Below are 21,680 nucleotides of genomic sequence, written 5' to 3'. Positions count from 1 at the left end.
TGCCCAATATTGAATTTTAGTAAAATTCATCCACGTCACTGAGGAGCAGTCATTCTACTGCTTGAATTCTAAAGCACAGAGCATGTAGGAATGCAGCCTTCCTCTAGTCTTCCCTCTTAAATATTCTCAACTATTAATTTTAAAAAATTCAACCAGAAAATATCTTAAGCTTATCTTTCATCTTCTCCGCTATCCTGTCTGCACACAGACGCTTGAGATGGCACACACTTAGGGACGTCAACTAGGACCTTGTAGAATACAACCTGGATTTTACCATTAGTTCTCTCATATTTAATTCTTTGACTCACACATCAAAATTAAATAAACCTTGACATAACCTGATCCTGTAGCTGAGCTCCAGTCCTAGCACTAGATAGGTGAGTTTGCAATAATGTTTAATGGGTTTTACCACAAGCCAAACCAATCATAAGAAAACTAATGTGTGGGAAAGAGGTAATTGACGGGTGTTGGAAAGGGATCAGTGAAAGCAATAAACTTGTCAAATGGTATAATTTAATGTTTTATTTGCTTTTAAGAAGCCATTTTATACTATTTTTTGATAAGTAAGTTATTGTCTCTGGCTTCTTTAAAATTTAATCCAGTTATTTTAGTCATCCTGGCACTCCCCTTGCCTATAAGGCATGTATAATATTAAACAAAACTGACAGTTGTGCGCCTACAGGATATAGAAATAATAGAAAAAAAAACCCTGAATTAATAACAAAGAATCTACTATGTTCTCCCCATTAAGACAAAAAAACAATTCCTCTCCCCTACTGTAGAATCTTCTTTCAATAGCCTGGATGTTACTGAAGAGAAATAGAGCCATATAATAGTAGCAATTATAGCCTTTTCAATTTTAAGAAATTTTAACAGTTATCAAACAAGCTAGTCTATTCTTTTTAATCCTTACACTTCTTGAGAAAAATTATTTTTGTAAAATCCCTAGAATCCTCATCATTTTAAACTATTAGTAAAGAATGGGGATAGGAGACACTTGCAGAATACAACATTTTCATAAATTGTATGTTCTCCAAGGAGCTGCTTATGACTCCTTCAGTACCAACCCCATCACTTCCTGTGTAACGTGCCACTTTTCCAAGCAAACACTGTGTTCCAAAGGCAACTCTCCCCAATGTAGCCTTTTGCTGTGCCTTGGGTTCTTTAAACAAACTATTTCATCAAGTAACCATTGTCTTCTAATTCCTTTTTTGCCTCATCATAATATCACTTATGAATAAGTTCATGCTTTCTTACTTTTGGGATGAAGTTCTTGTCACTTAGATCATTGATAACTAGGAAAATCCTTTGTTTCAATTCTGGGTGTGCAGCAATTTATGCAGGGCTTCATTCTTTTTTTCTATTTCCATTCTTCATATGCACTCAAGCCTATCTTCTTTGACTTTACCTAAGCACTATTAAGGTATTCATAATGTAACTCTAGGATCAGTGCTTTGTGGAGGTAGCATATAAATTAATGTTGTCTGACTTTCATTTCTAGAGATGTGGTGTCTGAAGGTGAGGAACCTGCTCTGGGATGGGGACATCAGATACAAAGTGGGCCTGTAACCTACAGTACAATTTAATAAAGGAAGGATCATGAAGTTAGCATCTTGTGAGAAACTACAATTGAATTCCAACAAGAACAGATAAGTAAGGGATATACAGGTTCTAGCAAAGAAACAAATAGATAATTCTGATGCATGTCATTGTCCAGGGAAGGGATAATCTGTAAGAATTCCATGTATTATTGGACCAGAGATACTTTCTGCAGGTTTCTGTACTCCCCATCTTTAGAAAAACGCCAAACAAACAAACAAAAAACTCTTAAGAGATGTGAACTAATTTTACAAATGCTACCATACTTCAGAAACTTCAGCAACTCCTAATCCCAAGTAGACAAGGAACAGGTTTCTTTAAGTGTTCCCAGTGGGTGGTTTAAATATGTCTTTGAATATCCCACAGTGGAGGAATGAGTTTTGAGCAGTGCTGCTAGGAATAGACTTTCCAATTAACTAGGAGTGGAGCGTCCAGGGCACTAATGAGAACCCCTCTCTGTTCACTTTGTAGGTCAGACATTCATGATTTTTCAGATATCCTTAGAGGAACTTACAGGAAATGTGGTCTTGAATAGAATGCGAGGAACAAGAAAGAAATCCATGAAACCTGTGAAAGCAGATGTTCTTGATTGAAAAGGAGGGCTACAAATCGACAGTAAGTGGATTTTGCTGTGGACTGGAGAGGATAATCTGTTGTTGGTAGAGCACAATGGGAGTTTATTTTCATTTTGACAAATGTGTACTGGTTTCCCACTCTCTGTAAAGCACTGGGGATATAGCCAGCATGATGAAAATGTGGCTCTTGCCTTCATGAAACTCAAATATTAACTGAAGAGACAAGTTGAGATGTAGTGGTCATCCAGTGTGACCTATAGCCTAACTATACATTACACAATTTATTATATTACTACAATTGGCAAGATTACAATGAAGAACAGGTTTGGGATGTAGGAGAGCATACGGCAGGGGATATCTAGCTTAGTTTAGGGTGTTTGTAAAAGCATTTTTAAGAAAATTATACAAAGAGTATGTTGAAGTTTCTGGGAAATGGATGAGAAAGGCAGATAAATACTATGGTCAAAAAGGACAAGGAGATCTGAGGCAGAACGGAGCATGATGACCGATGAGTAAATGAATAACATAATGGAGCTTGTGCAACTGGAATGCAGACAGGTAGGCAAGGGTCAATCCCTGAAAGTTCTATGTGACCACATCAAAGATTTCATATTTTTATCCCAGAAGAATGAGTGTCTTTTGAAGGACATTGGTCAGCAAAATGTCATGGATTGATGTGCCTTTCAAGAACCACTCTGTACTATGAAGAATGTATTGGAGTGCAGACAAAGGTGAATTTTAGAAACTAGCTAGACGACTATTTCAGCACCCAGAAAAGTGGTGCAATCAGTTCAGAGTAGAGTGGTATATGAATGGATGTGTGGAGTAAACAAGAGAGGTGAGCTACATTTTTTTTCCTCTACTCAATCTGAGATAAAATTTTTCTTCTCTCTTCAGTCTCAGGCACCAGCCTTCCCCATGGATTTCTACCTAAACTATACAAGACAAAGTCACTTTTATGCCTCTTAATTTTCCCTTGATCATCACCTTGATTCTAAACAATGAAGAGACAAAATTGAGCAGTGAGTCAGAATTCTCTCTCCTTAATCGAGAAACAGAAGTGTGAATTGCTTAGATTCTCATCACACAAGCTGACCCTCACATTTCTCATTTCTTGAGCAAATGAATATATTGTATACCTATTGACTCTAAAGTTACACCAGTCTCATTTGAATTCAAAGCTGCTGATGCTAGATGTTTGACTTTGGGCAAGTCAGGCAATTTTCTCTTCTCTCAGTGGAGTTATTAATAGCTACCACACAGGGAGGATGAGAGGGTTACATGGATAGTATTTAAAAAAATCTTCTGGTGTCAGTGGCACAGGGTGAGCTTGCAAAGAGAGTTAGTTCCTTTAGAATAGGGCTATGCTTGTGGCAGTAATAATAACTAGCACAATAATTATGAGGATTAATTCCAATACTTGTACATTCATTTGATATATGAGGTGAGTTCAAAAATTTGTTCAGGGATTGGTCACTTTTACATTTAAATTTGACTTGTATGATGTTCATTCTCTAGATAATTTTAAAAGTCTTAATATTAAAATAATAGGACAAAGCTTGGAGATTTTTAAAATATTTATTGACAAATTGCTTACCTTTGGGATATTGGATATTTTAAAGGGGTATTTTCTCTTGTTTCAATCAGGTTTCCTTACACTGACAAAAATCCCATGAACACCATCTATGCTAAAATTGTATGTGGATATATATTTAATATTCTTTAATATTCTTTCTTTCTAAAAGTAAAAATTGCTTCTGTCTACTGAATTTCATTTGTCTTTGCCTCTTATGTAGCACATTTTGACATAGTGATTTTTATAAATATGACATGACCATTAAAATTATTTCAAAACATTTTTGATAGGTATTTACCTTTGCTTCAAAGGAGAGAGCCAACTAATTTTAGTGTTAGCCTAATCCTCAAATAGAGCAATTTCAGCACACTTTGCATGAAAGCATTTATATCCTAAACTGAAACAACAGTGACATGCTTAGTCAGCAAATAGAAAAGAAATCATAAGCCATGGAAAATATTTTACTGAGCTGAAGAATTTACTCTCATTGAATCACTATTTTACTAAAATAGTTAATTGAATATGTAATCCAGAAATTATTTTAAACCAAGATGTCTTTTTGTTTTTAAAGGATCATAGTTTTTGTCAAGGTAACTCCAGATTACATTAGATAATCAAATGGGGTCAAATGAATTCATTGAATCTATTTTAATACATGTTTTATTCAACAAGAACAGATTTCATCATTTCACTGAGGGATAAGAGAATAAAGTTTTTTATTTAGCAAACAAAACAACACAAAATCATAAATATATCTTAGAATAAATACAATCCAAACTGCCTTTGCAGTTGGAAATGAAGTCCCTTATTATGATTTTTAGAATAATGTGAGGAACCAGCAGGACTGAATACTACCCAGAATGTGAGGATAGAGCCATGAAGAGGAAATACACACAGACAACTTGCCTTCTCTTCAAAACAATGTTCTAGACGATAGCTTCAGGAAAAGCAAGCAGAATGAGGAAGAATCTGTTAGAATATGTGGCTTTGTTTATAAGATAAGGAGAAGAAAGAAAATATTGACTGATCCACATTAGCTTAAATACCTGACTGAAATTTGAAATTTAATTGGAGGAAAAAACAGGGTTTTAAACATATTTCTCTCTAATTATAAGGTTCTATGTTGTCATCTACCTTTGCACAAATTCCTGCTCTGCCCACAGGTGAAAGGAGAAGGCAGAGAGCAGAAGGGAAAAACTACAGACAAGTTTAGTGGTTAGATAAGGTGCCACAGTTAGTCCCTGAAGTGATATAACTTGCTCTGCGATAAGAATAAAGAAGCCTTGTTAAAGCTACATATAAAGTTGCAAAGGAACAACTTTTGGGCAGGTGCTAACTGAAGAACTGTAGCTATAAGCTTTTACCAGCATTCTTACAATTATTTATTCATTGTTTTTCTCTTCCAAAGTGAATTGTGGCCCACTTATCATTGAAGAAAGTTACAGAGTTGAAATTCAACCAAGTTAAGGCACATAGCCATATGCATCTTGCCTAGGGTTTCATTGTGGGAAAACTTCTTGCTAAATAATGTTTATGTAGCAGTCCTGGGCAAAACTTTGATTTATAAAGGAAATGTTTCCATTCAAAATGGCTATTTCACTATAAATTCAATTAGTGTATTATCTTTAAGATTTAAATTTTCTGTTTCATCACTAATACCATTAAAATCTAATATGCATTAGTGAATTCTACTTTCATCTGTGATGGGGTACTGTGGCCAGATTTATTGCACTCATCTAAAATACCTAGAAACTCAGACAAACATTTAACAAACAAACAAAAACCTTTTTAGATATTTTACAACTAGTGGCTCAGGACTTAGATTTAAGTGAAGAGAAGAAAGCAAAGTGAGTCCTAATCATCCTGCTCTATGGAACAGACAGGCATGTTCTAAAGAACATTCTCAGCCACGGAGGGGAGCAGGTGCACCAAGACCCAGAAGACTTTGTGAGTTGAAGGAATAGAAATAAAAATACTTTTTCATATGCACTAGAATGGAGAAAATTCATTGCCAGTAGGTTTTCACTGTGAGAGTTGTTAAAGGAATTTAAGATAAAGGGAAATGATAACAGAAATTATGTCTATACAAATGAATGAAGAGAGCCAGAAAAAAATGTAAAAACCATTTAACTATTTTTTGTCATATAAAATACTTCTTTGAAAGACTATTTACTGTAAAAAAAAGAAACAATACACTATGGAGCTTATAACTCAAGTAGAAATGAAATCCATAATAGCACAAAGGACATGATGAAGGAAATAGAAGAAATTTGTTGTAATATTACTGTATGAAAAGAGGGTTAGTATCATTTGAAGACAAACTGATAAATTATAAATGCATATTTTAAACACTAAAAAATTTCTTAAATCAACAAAAAATATAGATAATCAGCTAAGCATGGGGGTAAGATAAATTTTAAAATCTATTAAGATATAAAAGAGGAAAAAACAATAAGAAATTACAAACAAAATAAATACTAAGATAATACAAAGAAACCCAAACTTGTCATTAATGCATTAGATATAAATGTACTACATGTTCTAAATGAAAGAGATGTCAACTGTAAAATATGCAGGTTTAATATATTAGGGATAATAAACCTATTTTAAATGTAAGGAAACAGGTTAAAAGTTTAACAATGAAAATATTCATCATATAAACTCTAAGAATGAGAAAAGCTGGGTAAAATCAAACCAGGTAGACTTCAGAATAAGGAGTATTATTGGAGATAGAGATGGGTATTTCATAATGAGAAAGGGATTAATTAGTACATCAAGAAGCCATGCAACTCTAGATGTGTTGGCAGCCAATAACAGCTTTAAAATAAAGCAAAAAGTAAGAACTGAAAGAAGAAATGGACAAATAATGTTTTCAGACTCTACTAATATTTTCAATCTTTCTCAGTAATTGGTAGTTTCTCAGATTCTCCCTGTTTCCAGATTCTATTGTTTTCTTACTAGGTATTTTGTATATAGTATGGGGGAAGCTAAGAAGGAACGTGTCCTCACCACATCATAACAAGGTACATTATAAAAATTATTGATAATCCTAATCACCAGGCTTGAGATAGTATTTTTTGAAGTAACTGTAATGTTACCCTCTATTTCTCCTTCATTTTCCATACCAAACTCTTTGAAAGAAAGTCACTATCCAGAGCACAGATTTGAGAAATTCAGAGAAATGTTCTACCTCTTCATTAGAGGAACTACAAAAAATTATTTAGAATTATCTGCATAGGGCATTTGTATGTTCTCACAAGTTTATCCATAACTTATGTATTTATACCAGACTTGAGTTTGCAATCCAGCACTACCAATATCTATCTTGTTGCTCTGCTTCCCAGGTGATTAAGAGTTCCCTCAGGGATTGCTGAATCTCTCAAATATCCTCATTTTCATGGAGTGTTTTCTTTTCTGTCTATTCAAGATGATCCAGTATTATCTTCTTTTTTTTTCTTCCAAGTTTTAGAATTATCCATTTCTTCAGGAAGCCATGGATTCTTTTATGGAGAATGGTATAGAATCTGAGTTGTGAATGCAAAATATATTCTTAGTAGATGGGTTGTCATTCCTTCTCTGTTATCTCAGTCAACAGAGCTTGGAAGTATGCATACTAACAATGTGTATGTTTATACACACACACACACACAAACACACCCACCTATGAATAGTTCCATGTGCAATCATCTATATCGATATTAATTTAAACATGAATTCATACGGTGGTCTCAGACTCTAATTTATTGCTACAAAGATCATTTCCACCTTATTCTTTTTCCCATGTGTGAATTCATGCTGAAAAAAATTAGAATTCTGACTTCCACAATCCATTAATCTACTATTTTACCAATGCTGCACACTCTTGATTTTTGTAGCCTTGTAGTAACTATTAAAAATTGGGTATTGTGAGCCATCCAATTCTGGGCAAGTTCTACTGTATTTAAATGACTAACTTTGTATTTTCATATAAATTTAAATACTCATTTGTCATTGTTTACAAAATAACTTCCTTATAGAGTTGTCCCTTGAGGAATGGGTTCCAAGATCCCTCCCCACTGATATAAAAATATGCAGATCTCAAAGCCTTTGCATAAAATGGCATGCTATCTGCATGAAGCCTAGCAAATCCTCTGGTTCACTTTAAAGTATTGCTAGATTACCTGTAAAATCTAACTCATTGCAAATAATTTGTAGACAGTTGTTATACTATCTTCTTTAGGGAGTAATGACAAGAAAAAATATGTACATGTTCAGTATAGATGCAGGTTTTTTCCTGACATTTTTAACGCACATGTACTTAAATTCATAGATGAGTGGAAACCATTAATATAGAGGGTTGACTGTTTTAATTGGGAATGTGTTGAATTTATAGATTAACTTCACAAGAATTAATGTGCTAAAATATTGAGATTTCAGTCCAAAATCATAGGCTAACTCCTCATTTATTTGGATATTCATTGTTTTTCATAAGTGTTTTAAAACTTTCTGTATAGATCTTGCATATATTTTGGTAGACTTATACTAAATAATTTCTTTTTTTAAGTTGCTATTCTAGTGATATTTTTGAAAAACTTTAAATTCAATTGTTTATGTCTGGTTTATAGGAAAGAAATTAATTTTGTATATAATCTTTGTATGCTTACCTTTGATATTCTTGATTTTTAGTTGCAGAATATTTTTTTATCAGTTCTGTGTGATTCTGTATTAGACAATCATGTAGAAATAGAGACTTTTTGTTTTCTTTTCCAATTTGTACATATTTTATTTATTTTTCTTATAGTTGTACTCATTTTTTTTTCTCATTGTGTTATTCACTTCTAGTATAATGCCTAATAGGAGTGGATAGAATATCATTGCCTTTTCCCTGATCTACAGGGAAAAGTGACCAGTTTCTCGTGATTTAGTTTGCTGTTCCCTATAGGTTTTACACAGATGCTCTTCATCAAATGGAAGAGATCCCTTTTACCTTTCATAGTGTTAGATTTTGTTAAGTGCTTTTCTAATCAGTTGTCAGAATCATATGATCTTTCTGTTTATATTCACCATGGTAATTGATTCTCAAATACTGAACAAGACTTGCTTATGGGATATGAATTTTATTTGGTCATGACATTCTTTTTGTACACTGTTTAACCCAATTAGTTGATTTTGTTGAGGTTTTTTTTTTGGTATTTATGTTCATGAGAGAGATTTCTCTATAGTTTTCCTTTTTTTTGTTGTTTATTTGATTATTTTATATTGGAGTAACACTGTTCTCAAAGGATAAGTTAGAAAATGTTTGCTCTGAATCTTTCTCTGGAAAGATTTTAGAAAATTGGTATTATTTTTCCTTGCTAGCTAGAATTCACCAATCAAATAATATCTTTCCAGTGATTTATCATTTTTTTAAAAGGCTACTCATTGTTGTAATTTTTTAATCATAGTATTATTCAGGTAATTTGTTTCTGGAATGCATTTGGAAATTTGTTTCTTCCAAGGAATTACTCTATTTTATCTAAAATATCAAATTCGTAGACCTAGGACTTTTCATATTTTTCCTTTAATATAATTTTATTTTATTTTATTTATTTTTTTATAAGTTGCTCAAGACAATACAATGATCTTGACATATCATACATTTTACTCAAATAGGGTACGAATTCTCATTTTTCCACATGTACAGATTGCAGGATCACATTGGTTATACATCCATGTGTATACATACAGCAATCCTAGTGTCAGTTGTATTCTGCTGCCCTCCCTTTCCCCCATCTCTTCCCCTCCCCTCACATCAGTATTCTGTACCCATTCTACTGTGACACTTATCTCTCTCTTTTTTTTCTTCCCTTCCCTCTCACACCATCGTATATGTATTTTGTGAACCCATGAGGGTCTCCTTCCGTCTTCCGTGCAATTCCCCTTCTCCCTCCTTTTTCCTTCCTCCTCTTTTCCTTGTTTCATGGTAATCTTCTTCTCATGCTCTTCCTTCCTACTCTGTTTTGAGTCACCTCCCTTATATCAGAGAAGACATTCAACATTTGTTTTTTAGGAATTGGCTAACTTCGCTTAGCATAATCTGCTCTAGTGCCATCCATTTCCCTGCAAATGCTATGATTTTGTTATTTTTTAATGCTGAGTAATATTCCATTGTGTATAAATGCCTTTACTATAATTTTAATGTCCATGGGATCAGTCATAATGGTCTCTTCTTAATTTTTCTTTATAGTAATTGTAGCTCCTCTTTATTTCAATATTTAGCTTGATAGATGTATATATACACTTGAGGATTCTTTTTAAAGAACTGTTTTTATTTTGCTGATTTTCTCTATCATTTTCTTGCTGTTAGTTTTGTTACTTATTGTTCTGATTTTAATTATTTTTTCCTCTGCTTGCTTTAGAGTTAAAATGATCATAATAAATCATTTTCTAGTAATCTTAGGTGATAATTCAGGTCATTGATTTCAGATCTTTTGATTATTGAATGTTATACATTTGTCTTTAGGTATAACACTTTTTATAGCATGGTAGTGATTTCTGTGAGCTATATATTCATTAGCTCAAAATGTTTTAATTCTTCTTGAGACATCTTATTTGACTCATCTATTTAAAAGTGTGTCATTTAATTCCAAATATTTGGTGATTTTCCTGCTAATTTTCTATTACTGATTTCTAGCTTAATTCCATTGTTTTGGAGAACATACTTTTTGTGATTTTTATTTGACTAAATTTGGTAAGATTCATTTTATGTTCCAAAATACGTTTTATCTTGCTTAATGTTCTGTGAATTTAAGAAGGACAATTATTTAGCTGTTGTTGAAGAAAGTATTCTATAATTGACAATTATCAATAACAAAGAGTATATTTTAATACACTCCAGCTTTGATGTTGGTTTTGCCTATTTCTTCTCTTATTTCTGTTAGCTTTTGCCTCAGACATTTTGATGCTCTATTTGTAGGTATGTCCCACTTTAGGATGATTGTGCCTTCTTGGAAAATTGATCTGCTTATCATTATACAATACCTTATTTTACCCCTGATAATTTTATTTAGTCTTAAGTTTGTTTGGTCTGATGGTGCTCTCCACACTTTTGAAGGATCATATATCCTATTTATTCCTTTACATTGATCCTAAAAGAATATTTATGTTTGAATAAATGGGTTTATTTTAGATAGAAAATATTTGAGTTTTTTAAATCAGTTCTGAGAATCTATGTCATTTAATTGTTACACTTGAATTATTGTTGTATTAGATAGGGTTCTCTACAGGAACAGAACCAACAGGATATATACAGGTGCATGATTGTAAAAAGAGGATTTATTAGCTTGACTTATCAGATATGAAGATGGATAGTCCCACAACGACTATCTGTGGGCCACAGAGTTGGAAAAACTAGTAGCTGCTCAGTCCATGGAGCTGGAGATGAAAAACTAAGGATGACCTCCCTAGAGGACTGAGGTCCTGGAACCCCCCTAGAATCATAGGTCAGAGGCCCCTTTGGAAGAGTGAAGAAACTGGAGTCCAATGTCCACAGATGATTTCAGTAGCAATCAAAGCACCTGATCAAGAGGAATAAATCTTGTGGCAGCAGTGTAGGCTTCTTTCCAACCAGTGCTCCAGCCTATTGGACTGAACAACTCACATTCAGGGAGAGCCTTCCCAGTTAGTTTGCTGTCCCATGTGCCAATCATCTTTGGAAACATCCTTATTTCACTTAGCATGATATTGTCCAGCCCCATCCATTTACCTCCAAATGTCATAATTTTATTCTTCTTTAAGGCTGAGTAATATGCCACTGTGTATATACACCACATTTTCTTTATCCACTCATCTGTTGAGGGGCATCTAGATTGTTTCCATAGTTTAGCTATTGTAAATTGAGCTGCTGTAAACATTGATGTGGCTGTGTCACTGTAGTATGCTAATTTTAAGTCCCTTGGATATAAACATAGGAGTGGGATAGCTGGGTCAAATGGTGGTTCCATCCCAAGTTTTCTGAGGAATCTCCATATTGCTTTCCAGAGTGATTGCACCAATATGCAGTCCCACCAGGAATGTATGAGAGTACCTTTTCCCCCACATCCTCACCTATACTTATTGTATTCTTGATAATTGCCATTCTGACTGGAGTGAGATGAAATCTTAAAGCAGTTTTGATTTGCATTTCTGTGATTGCTAGAGACATGTAACATTGATTCCAAGTGTCTCTGGAATCCTCGTTTTTGTCTCTTTTCTTGACTTTGGGCTTTTCTGAGTTCTCCTCAGAAATTGTTTGCATTTTGCTGCTCTTTCAGCTGTAAAGCATGGTAATTACACTGGAGCCTATTTCCATTGGTTGTAAAATATGTGGAAGGAGAAGCTTTCCATGATTTTATTAGTAAATCTCAGTTGTTTAGTAGATCTTTGTCTCCAGTCTGTGACCTTCACAAGTATTTCTTCTTGCATAATTTCCAGGTAATAATACCTGACCTGAGTATCCCCTTCCCCTCATATTTCCCATAAAATGTCTTTTCAGGTAGTGATACTGCCCTAAATAATTTTATCCATATTACATAAAGCAACAGATCATGATAGGGTAGCACTTCCATAGCCCTTAGCTGTGTATCAGGCACTAACTAGTCTCAGCACCTTAATTATATTTCCTTATTTGTTCCTCATAAGGAATATGAAGAGGTTCTGTCATTATCTGCATTTTATAGTTGAAGAAACTCACAGACAAGTTAAACAATTTGCCTAGTGTCAATATCTAATAAATTATAGGCCAGAATTTTGTGGCTTAGAAAACTGCATTTTGAGTAATTAGAACTTTGGATAGATGTGTGTTGGATAAATGAGGCTTTGTCTTGCCAGATCAAAGCATAATTTAGCTTGTTATCACTTCATCATGCCACCGTGAATGGGTAGTAGCAAACTGTTGGTACAACCACTTAGTATATTGCTTATCAGCCTGTGATTGCTACCTGGAAGTAAGTCAATACTTGTTACTTCTGAATGCTGTCATTTGTTTAATGATCCCAAAATTTATATTTCTTCTATGCTAATTGTTGAGGTATAAACCAGTTTTCACTATTAAATAAGTTAGCCAGATAGATCTATAAATGTTTCTGATGAAATTAGTTTCTATTTTCTGTGAATTCTGATGGAGGAAATCATAGCATTTTAATTCAGTGATTTGTGAGAACACAAACTGAGCTGCATTGATTTATTCACTAGTTTTCCTTTAGTATTGACTTTGAAAACATAGTCATAACTATTCTGTTTCCAATAAAAAAGAAAATATTGAATTTTTACTGCTGGAATGGCATCACAAATTTGGGTTAGTTTCTTTGTATTTTTATAGTAGTTTATATGAAAATTGCTTATACATTAATAATCTGTCTTTGTATTTATTGACATAACCAAATGTACATTAGATTTCAGACTGGGAAGTTACAACACCAGCCTGCCAAACATTTCTCTATCTTGCTGTTTTGGCTCTTGTGAAATTTTGTAAAATTTGCCAAGAAAATAAAGCAACCATCATGAGGCATCTTTAATAAACCTAAAGTGTGGATTGACCTGGGATAATTTTAATCCCTATAAAACTTAAATATGAGGGTTTGATTTTTAGAGTGCATTTTTATAAAGATAGTTGATTCAGTCATGATAATATCTTTGTTATTACTTTATTACTATATTTTCTACTTCTATATTTTATATAACAAAAATCTAATATTTTTAAGTATGATGAACTAAAACTTTAGATAATAATACTTAAGAAATAAATTAAAGAACACCAAGATCTTATTTTATAGGGAAGAAAAGTAGGATTTAGGAAAATCTTTAAGCTTTGTTAAAGAATATATAGTTGAAGGAAGTCTCACAACTCTTTCATAAGGTTGGTATAATTTTGATTCTCAAATGAAACAAGTTAATAAAAAGGAAAATGGTACATTTAATCTCATTTATTGATATCAAATTGACAAGTTAAATGTTTGAAACTGACACCATTATGGATAAAATAATTATTCTGCCAAAATAGGGGCCACTATCCTAGCAAAGCAAAGTCAGTTCAACTTGGAAAGTATTATTGTGATTGGTACCAATACGATTCTCTGTAACACTAGATGAAAGAAAATACAGCTAGGCATGTGTGCAAGCCTATAATCTCAGTGGTTTAGGAGGCTGAGGCAGAAGGATTGCAAATTCAAAGCCAGTCTCAGCAATTTAGCAAGGTCATAAGGCAACTTAGTGAGAACTTGTCACAAAAAAAAAAAAATTATAAAGGGATGGGATGTGGCTCAGTGGTTACGTGCTCCTGGGTTCAATTTCTGTCGAGAGATGAGAGAGAGAGAGAGAGAGAGAGAGAGAGAGAGAGAGAGAGAGAGAGAGAGAGAGAGAGAATGAGAATATAGCATCAGATCTATCTAAAACTATAGAAAAGCATTTGATGAATTATATGCCTATAACAAAATATATAAAAAAATGGAAGTAGATAGAAATTTTTTTAATTTGATGAAAAACATCTACTAAAATATATGCCCAATATTATAGTTAGTATTCATACCAGGGGTTCTTTTCAACTAATCTGGAATGATCTTGTACTTTTTTTTCCAGAGCTATTTGAGTGTGCTGTGGAATGTATGAAGTGAAGATTAATGTTGTTCTCTAACCATGAACCTAAATTGTTCTAGGCAGAATATATCATTTGTTAGCATGTATTTTGGGCAGAATGTGATTGGTAGCCTTGGGTGGGGCATTCAGCACTTTAGGATATGGCACCTGACCCGGTCATTCTAAGGGATCTCCATAATGAGAACACTTGGGAACCTTCTGTCATCCTCAGAGCTGACGTGAAAAGAGCATCCTATGAAACGTGTTGGGAGGGCAAAGAAGTCTGCTAATATTTCAGGACCCCTTTTAATGAATAACCTTCCTCTGACTTTGCTATGCTGCATCCTTTTCCATATGTCTTCAGTGCTATATATTTGCTATGTCTTACAGATTAAAACAAAAACCATAAATAGAAAAGAAAAAAGATCTCCACAAAATGTTGAGTCTGGACTTTGAGAAGTCCAGCAAGTAATCAGCACATAGTGAAAGTATAAAAAAAATACTCCTTTTTTGATCAGATATTAAAGGTTTTTAAACTTTTATTTAAAAGGACTTATTTGCTGAGAACTCTATTTGCACTTAGTAGATTGAGCAAATCAATATTTATATTTCTCATACAGTGAAAACTATGGAGCCACATGTCTGCTAGCACCAATTAAGAGTCTTCTAAATCAGAGATGGAGGTTCTGCAATTGGCTCATCCTTTCCTGGTGGCTATTCTGCCCTCCTCCCCAAATTGTATCCAGACTGGAGAGTGCCATGAGGACAAGGGGTTAAGCAGAAAGCAGATACACAGGGGAAGAACAGGAGAGAGAATGCAAGATGAGGGTGAGAGAACAAAGAACAGCATAACACACACAGCCTTGCTAACCCCAGTAAAGCAGCTTTTTCAGGCACTTGGGAAAGCAGATGCCCACCTGGGATTTCTACTCTTGCACAAGAACCTCAGCAAAAATCCAAGATCTTTACCTTTCTTAATAGAGGAAGCATTTCTTTCAAGGATAAAGCCAAATGTAAAATAGTATGGAATAAGAGTTTGGGTTTTCCTTTATTACATCCACTACAAGTTCTCTTCCCTGACACTAGGAAAGGGCCTTTCTCTCTATACTCATCTGTGATGCACTGTGGGCTGAGCTGTCTGCCTGCTACTCAGAGGCTAGAAGGATCATTTTCAGTACAATCAGATCCTAACACTTCCTTGCTTAAAACTTGCTAATGTTCTTCTTCATTGTGGGGACAATTCAAAGTTTATCATATTTTCAGACCTACAGTACCACCTCTCAATTCTCCTTTCCAATGTCATTCTCACAAATCCTTACCGTGTTTGAACACTGAATAAGCTAAGCATCTCTTGCCTGAGGCCACTGCACCTGTTGTTCCCCATGCTTCAGACTTTTACCCTCCATCAATTCCCTTTGCTATGGCTCAAATGTCATCTTGTCATACATGCCTTTTCTAACCACCATATATAAAATAGCCTCTGCCTTCCATCACCAAGATTACTGTCTGCCCCCTTTATCCAGATTTAGATTTAATCATAGAATTTTCCATCTGGAATAATATAATTCCATTCAACTATTTTTATGAATTTTCATCTTCTAAAATTCAGTTCTAGGTAGACAGATGTTTGTTCAATCATTTAGTTCATAGGACATTATATACCATGTAGAAGATGATCAACGGTAATTATTTTTTTTAAATGAGAGAAAGCAAAAAAAGGAGACAACGAATAAAAAAAATACAGTGGAAGAAAGAGACAGAGGGATGACTCACAAATAGTCAGGGGTGAGTAACATTTGCTTTTCTAAACATAGAATAGTTCTGTTTTAATTATGCACTGAAATGGTCTCCTCCTTAATGAAGAAAAAAGTTGCACTATTATGAAGTTATCAGTGATACTGAGTGAAGTTGCTGAGAGATGTGCATTCTGTATTGCTGATGGTGTTGAAAATGTCAGTGAGTAACACCTGTGACTACCTCCTCAAAACCCAGATGCTAAGTAGAGGATACAGATTGCTAAGTCTTCTTGATCCTGCTTGAATGTCATGAAGTTTGTCCTCAAGATTATGGTGCTACAAAGATACTAAAGCATTGTGACCATATTTCTTCCTTAAATTACACTTTTATTTTCTCTAGATTCCTGTCATCTTTCTGGAATGATACAATTCTTTAAAACTCTTCTTTATTATAGTATGCTTGATATCAAGTGGATTTTGGCAAACCTGACCCAACAGCTATGTTCAATCACAGAGTTTGCCATGTCACCTGGGACAAACATCACATTTCTGATTCTTTTATCCCTGGATGCATCCATTCTGAATTTGGTATTCAAGGTTCACTGTACTCTTCAAGTCAGAAATGCCTACTTCCTATTTTTTTTCTGAAGCAGAAATGTCTCATTTTTTTCCTAATAAAGGATGTAAACATTTATCTAAATCTTTAAAAATGTTCAACATTGTGTTTTATGTGTATCAATCTTACAGGGAAATATAAAAATCACAACTTTTATCATATAGTGCCCTTTGTTTTTTTTAAGCCATATGTATCAAAATTATCCTTGGTTATGAATATTTGAGATCTACAGGTAAAGAAGAATGACAGAAAGGGGAAAAAACAGTCAATAGTGGTAAAGATTTGTCAGACCCATGGAGAAGTTTTTGAAAAAGGTGAAAAAACATTCTAGAAGAAACTTAAAATGAAATCTAACATTATTAAGATATTTAATAAACAGTTAATATGGAATTTAGATTATATTCTTTGAAGCAATCTTTCTATATTTCTATTTTGAAACAAGAGGACTTGCTTAAAGTATTGTGTAGCTCTTTATGCTTCATTATTAGCTTTATTTGTATTGTTTTAATCATGAATTCTTTTAGTAAGCATTTATTCTTTATTACTACATGCATAAGCATTCAAATTGCAGGGAGATCTGTCCTATTAAGTAATTTGAGTCAGCCTATTATTATTGTGATTTACATGTGAAAGCTTGGGGTCTGTATCTCTGATAGACTGAGTCAACAAATTTGAAATAGACATTCCTGTTCCTTTGCTCTGTATAAGCAAAATAATACAATCATTTCAGTCTTTTTTTGTGTGTGTGTATGTGTATTTGTGGGAGAAGAATGTAGAAGGGCTTTATAGTGACTCTACCTGCTCCTTTTCCATTTAGCTAGATGTGAAGCTAGCAGGAATGCTAAAACATAAGCAGACAGCTCTGTTTCCTTAACCTCTAAGAAGAGTTTGTGATCTGCTAAGAATTGAGCTAATCAGCTTGATGTAATTGTAATTCAAACCATTCTACAAAACTGTTTACATTTTAATGATGATGGAGCACTAAAGCTATTATTATTTATAAAAGACATCAGAACTATAATAACCTCATGGTAAACTGCCTCTTTGTTAATAACTTGGCCAAAGATTCATTTGGATGTATTTGGGCTCTTTTAATGAGTAGCATATAATGAAACAAGCCTTTTAAAAGATTATTTCTGGATATAATTTAATACAGAGTTCATTATAAATCATTAACAATGGTTGTATGATTGTAGCATTTACTTTTATATAGTTTTTTTCATTTAAATTAAGAAGATACGGTCTGTGGAAACAGACAAATTCTTTGTTTAATACATCATGATGTTCTGGAGGAAAGAAATACTGAAGAAAAGAAGGATTGCTCATTTTTCAAATGAATTATTGTTTTGAAGTTTCTATTATATGTGACTGAATTACTACAAAAGAAAGCAAAACCTTTAATAATTCAATGTCTTTGAATCTCTTTCTCTCTCTCTCTCTCTCTCTCTCTCTCTCTCTCTCTCTCTCCCTACTCACACAACACACACGCACAAACACACAGAGTTGCAAGGGGGGGATTGTTTTTAAAATAGCAAGCAATGCTAAACCTAACTTGGCTTTTAGTTTCATGTCCATTAATAACAGTTCATTTACCAATTGTTTTAGGTTTTTGATATGTTGAGTTTCTTTTGTGTTTCTACTAAAGATGCACATTCTTGAAATCATAAAAACATGATTTTCAGCTTCATAAGCTTCTGGAATTATAGTATGTTTAAGTAGGCAAGAAAGTTTCATTCATATATACTTGATAACCAGTAAAATAACAACAATTATTCCAGGAAAATAGTTATATGAATGATATGTTTTTAATCATTATAGAGTACACTTTCAATTTAAGCATCTGTCTTATACTTTGAAACACTATTTGATGGCGAAAAAGCTAACTTAAATTAATAGCAAATAGTCCTAAAAGACTACTGTAAAGTGAAAAATGATTAATTGACATATCATAAAAATTTAATTTGGCTATATTTAATGTTTTTAACCCCAATTTACAAAATGACAAAATTATGAAAGAGAAACTTCTATATTAATGTGACTCACATTCTGTCAAATAGTATGTTTAGGTGATGGCAGGGGAGAGACAATAAACAAACAAGTAGAATAGATTGGATGTGGGCTGATTTAAATTTATAGCTAGTGATTGTGACTGGATGTATCAATAATTAACACAAATCTGTCAGGAAGTTATAGAAAACAGAAGACTTTCATTAGTAATTCCAGAAGTGAAAAACATTTAGTTGTCACAGGAGAAGGAAAATCAAATATAATATGTAGGAGAACAAAATTAGCCAACCCATAATACATTTTTAATGTGTAAACTTTCATTTTTTAACACATCATTAAAAATAAATAGTTGGAAACACAGGCAAATGAAAAATAGAAACAAAACCCAAACTTTTGAATGGAAAAAGTATGAGCAAGAAAAATTATAAAATTGAGTAAAAGCTGCTTACAAAGTATATGGTTTGAAATTTTCTCAGGCCATTACTAGATTCATGTTCCTTAAAGTAAAACAAATTATCCCTGTGCAAATAGATTTTCCCAATCTTCCTTTTCACAGTTCTAGTGTGCTTACTCTACCACAATGACCTGCCCTCTTCTCCTTCTTTTTCTTCAAAGAGATCAAGTAAGTAACCAAGATATATCTGTGCAAGCCCCAGATCCAACTGTGAAAACTCTCTAGTATGTGCATGGAAACATCAGGGTTTTGCTAACAGAGCATCCTGGACAATATCACGGCTATACTGTCTCAGAATCCCCTGGTGAGACTCAGGAATCAACATTATTAAAACCAGTATGAGGTTCCTTAGATTATATGAAACACGTTTTTTAAAAAAATATTTTTAAATTATAGAAGGACACAATATCCTTACTTATTTTCTTTATATTTTACATGGTGCTGATGATAGAACCCAGTACTTCACATGTGTCCTACCACTGAGCCACAGCAACAGCCCATGAGCCATGTTTTTAAACCACTATTCTGAAACATATTAAGATAGTCATTATCATCATGACAAAATAACTACATTTAACAGGACAATTGACCATTGTTTCAAGAAATGGAATGAATAGATGAATTAATGAAAGAGTATGTAATTATAATATTGATTAAATAATGTTCATAAAATGAGTCACTTTATCTTATTGCGTTTACATAATTATTTTAGAAATAGATTCATAAAAATATAATTTTTTCTCTTTAAAATATTTCTTTGACTTCTGCTGAATATTATGGTTGTATTGCTAACCCTTTTATAAGAAGTACTCTAAATTTTGGTAAATTTCAAGTATGTATTCTTAATTGCTTTTTAAACCTAAGCCATATATGTTCAAAAAAAAAAAAAGGAATTCATTTACCTTAGATTCTGATACCCAAGCTTAAAATTGTTCTTTTTATTGACTGATATATATTCAATTCCAGATTCAACAAGAACATAAGGCATAATAAAAGCAACTGGCAAAAAAGTACACATGTAGTTTCTGTAGCTGTCCAAGTTACAAAGAAATGCATGAACCCATATGCTGTTATTCATGGTGAATACGTAGCCCAAAGGACATTTTTGAGCCATATAACTGATAGATGTAGGAGGAATTACAATTCCAGTTGGGTTGAAGTAACTCAACTGTCCTTCAACTGGTAAATAAACAAATTCTGATACAGCTACATAATAAAACATACCACATTTGTGTGCATGTGTTTATTTAGTATTTTATTATATAAATCCTAAAGGTTATATATTCTATGACTCCACTTACATTACTATCGAATTCTGGAGATGGTAAATAAATCAGTCTGTGGTTACGAGAGGCTAGTGTTGTAGGAAAAGGTTAAATACAAAGGGTCATGAAGGTATTTTTCAACTATTTTATCCTTCCATGATTATACTTAAAAGAGAGAAATTTTTGATATGTAAGTTAGACCTATTTATTGAATCCCAGGATGCTTAACCACTGAGCCACATCCCTAGCCCTTTTTATTTTTATTTTGATACAGGGTGTTGCTAAGTTGCTTAGGGCCTTGCTAATTTGCTAAGGCTGGCTTTGAATTAGCAATCTTGACTCAGGCTTCCAAATTACTGGGATTACAGGTGTCCAACACCACATCCAGCTGTTACACCTTTAAAATATTTTAAACAAGGAAAAAACAAGACAAAAACTTTGATCCCATGTTATTAATATGCAAGTAAAAGTGTGGATTTTGCAAGGTATATCGTAGTGTTCAGAATATACAAATAATACCAAACCAAAAGAAAAGAACAAATCATCCAGTTAAAAATGGTCAATGATTTTAATAGAAAATTCATGCAAATGAGAACCTTAATAGCCAATAAATAAATGAAAATATGCTCAAAACCACTTCTAAGTATTATCAAATATAGCAAAAATGTACTTTTTTGGTGCTAGAATGACAAAGAATAAATATGTAAGATATTGTGGGTATTAGGGGAAATGTGGAGGAAAAGTTATTAAAGGTAAATAGATTCTTAATTGTATTCTTTTACATAGTGCAAATTTGAAGATAATACAATACTTTGGAAAAAATATCTGCTAGTATCCAGTGAAATGGATTTCTCAATTACTGAGAAATTCTACTAAGTATCACAGGGAAATTCTTGCATTTGTAAAAAATGATATGTGAATGCAAAATATTCATCAGAGCATTACTTATATAATAGGATAGAATGGAAGCAATGAATCTAATGCTATTGAAAACAGGGCTCATTCTGGTCTCCTTAATATTGATTGAATTTTCTCATTCATAATAAGATAATTTTAATATAGTACTTGTCTTGTGGTATTATTTAGAATAAAATATTTAATACCTGGAACACAGTAGGTATGATATAGTGTTATTGATTACAGTCATTTACACACATTTTTAAGGGTCAGAGCAAATGAGAATAACTCATGTCTTCCTCTGATTCTGGAAGACTGTTTCTGTTACATGCCTTAAAGCCCTTGATCACGCTTGACTTTAATGAAGTTCCTGGCAGCTTTTCTTT

General features: G+C 33.1%; 1 long non-coding RNA gene across 1 annotated transcript in view; it reads left to right on the top strand.

The window, feature by feature from the left end:
- Positions 1–1,707: 1,707 nt before the first annotated feature.
- Positions 1,708–21,680, top strand: part of LOC144375389 (uncharacterized) — a 110,998-nt gene continuing 91,025 nt past the window's right edge. Inside the window, exon 1 of the long non-coding RNA XR_013435125.1 lies at positions 1,708–2,214. This is a non-coding gene — a long non-coding RNA (uncharacterized LOC144375389). The remainder of the gene's footprint in view (positions 2,215–21,680) is intronic.

Source organism: Ictidomys tridecemlineatus, chromosome 2, assembly GCF_052094955.1.
Source record: "Ictidomys tridecemlineatus isolate mIctTri1 chromosome 2, mIctTri1.hap1, whole genome shotgun sequence".
Lineage (NCBI taxonomy): Eukaryota > Metazoa > Chordata > Mammalia > Rodentia > Sciuridae > Ictidomys > Ictidomys tridecemlineatus.
Note: the sequence above shows the minus strand (reverse complement) of the source record. Positions and strands in the feature narration are given on the sequence as shown.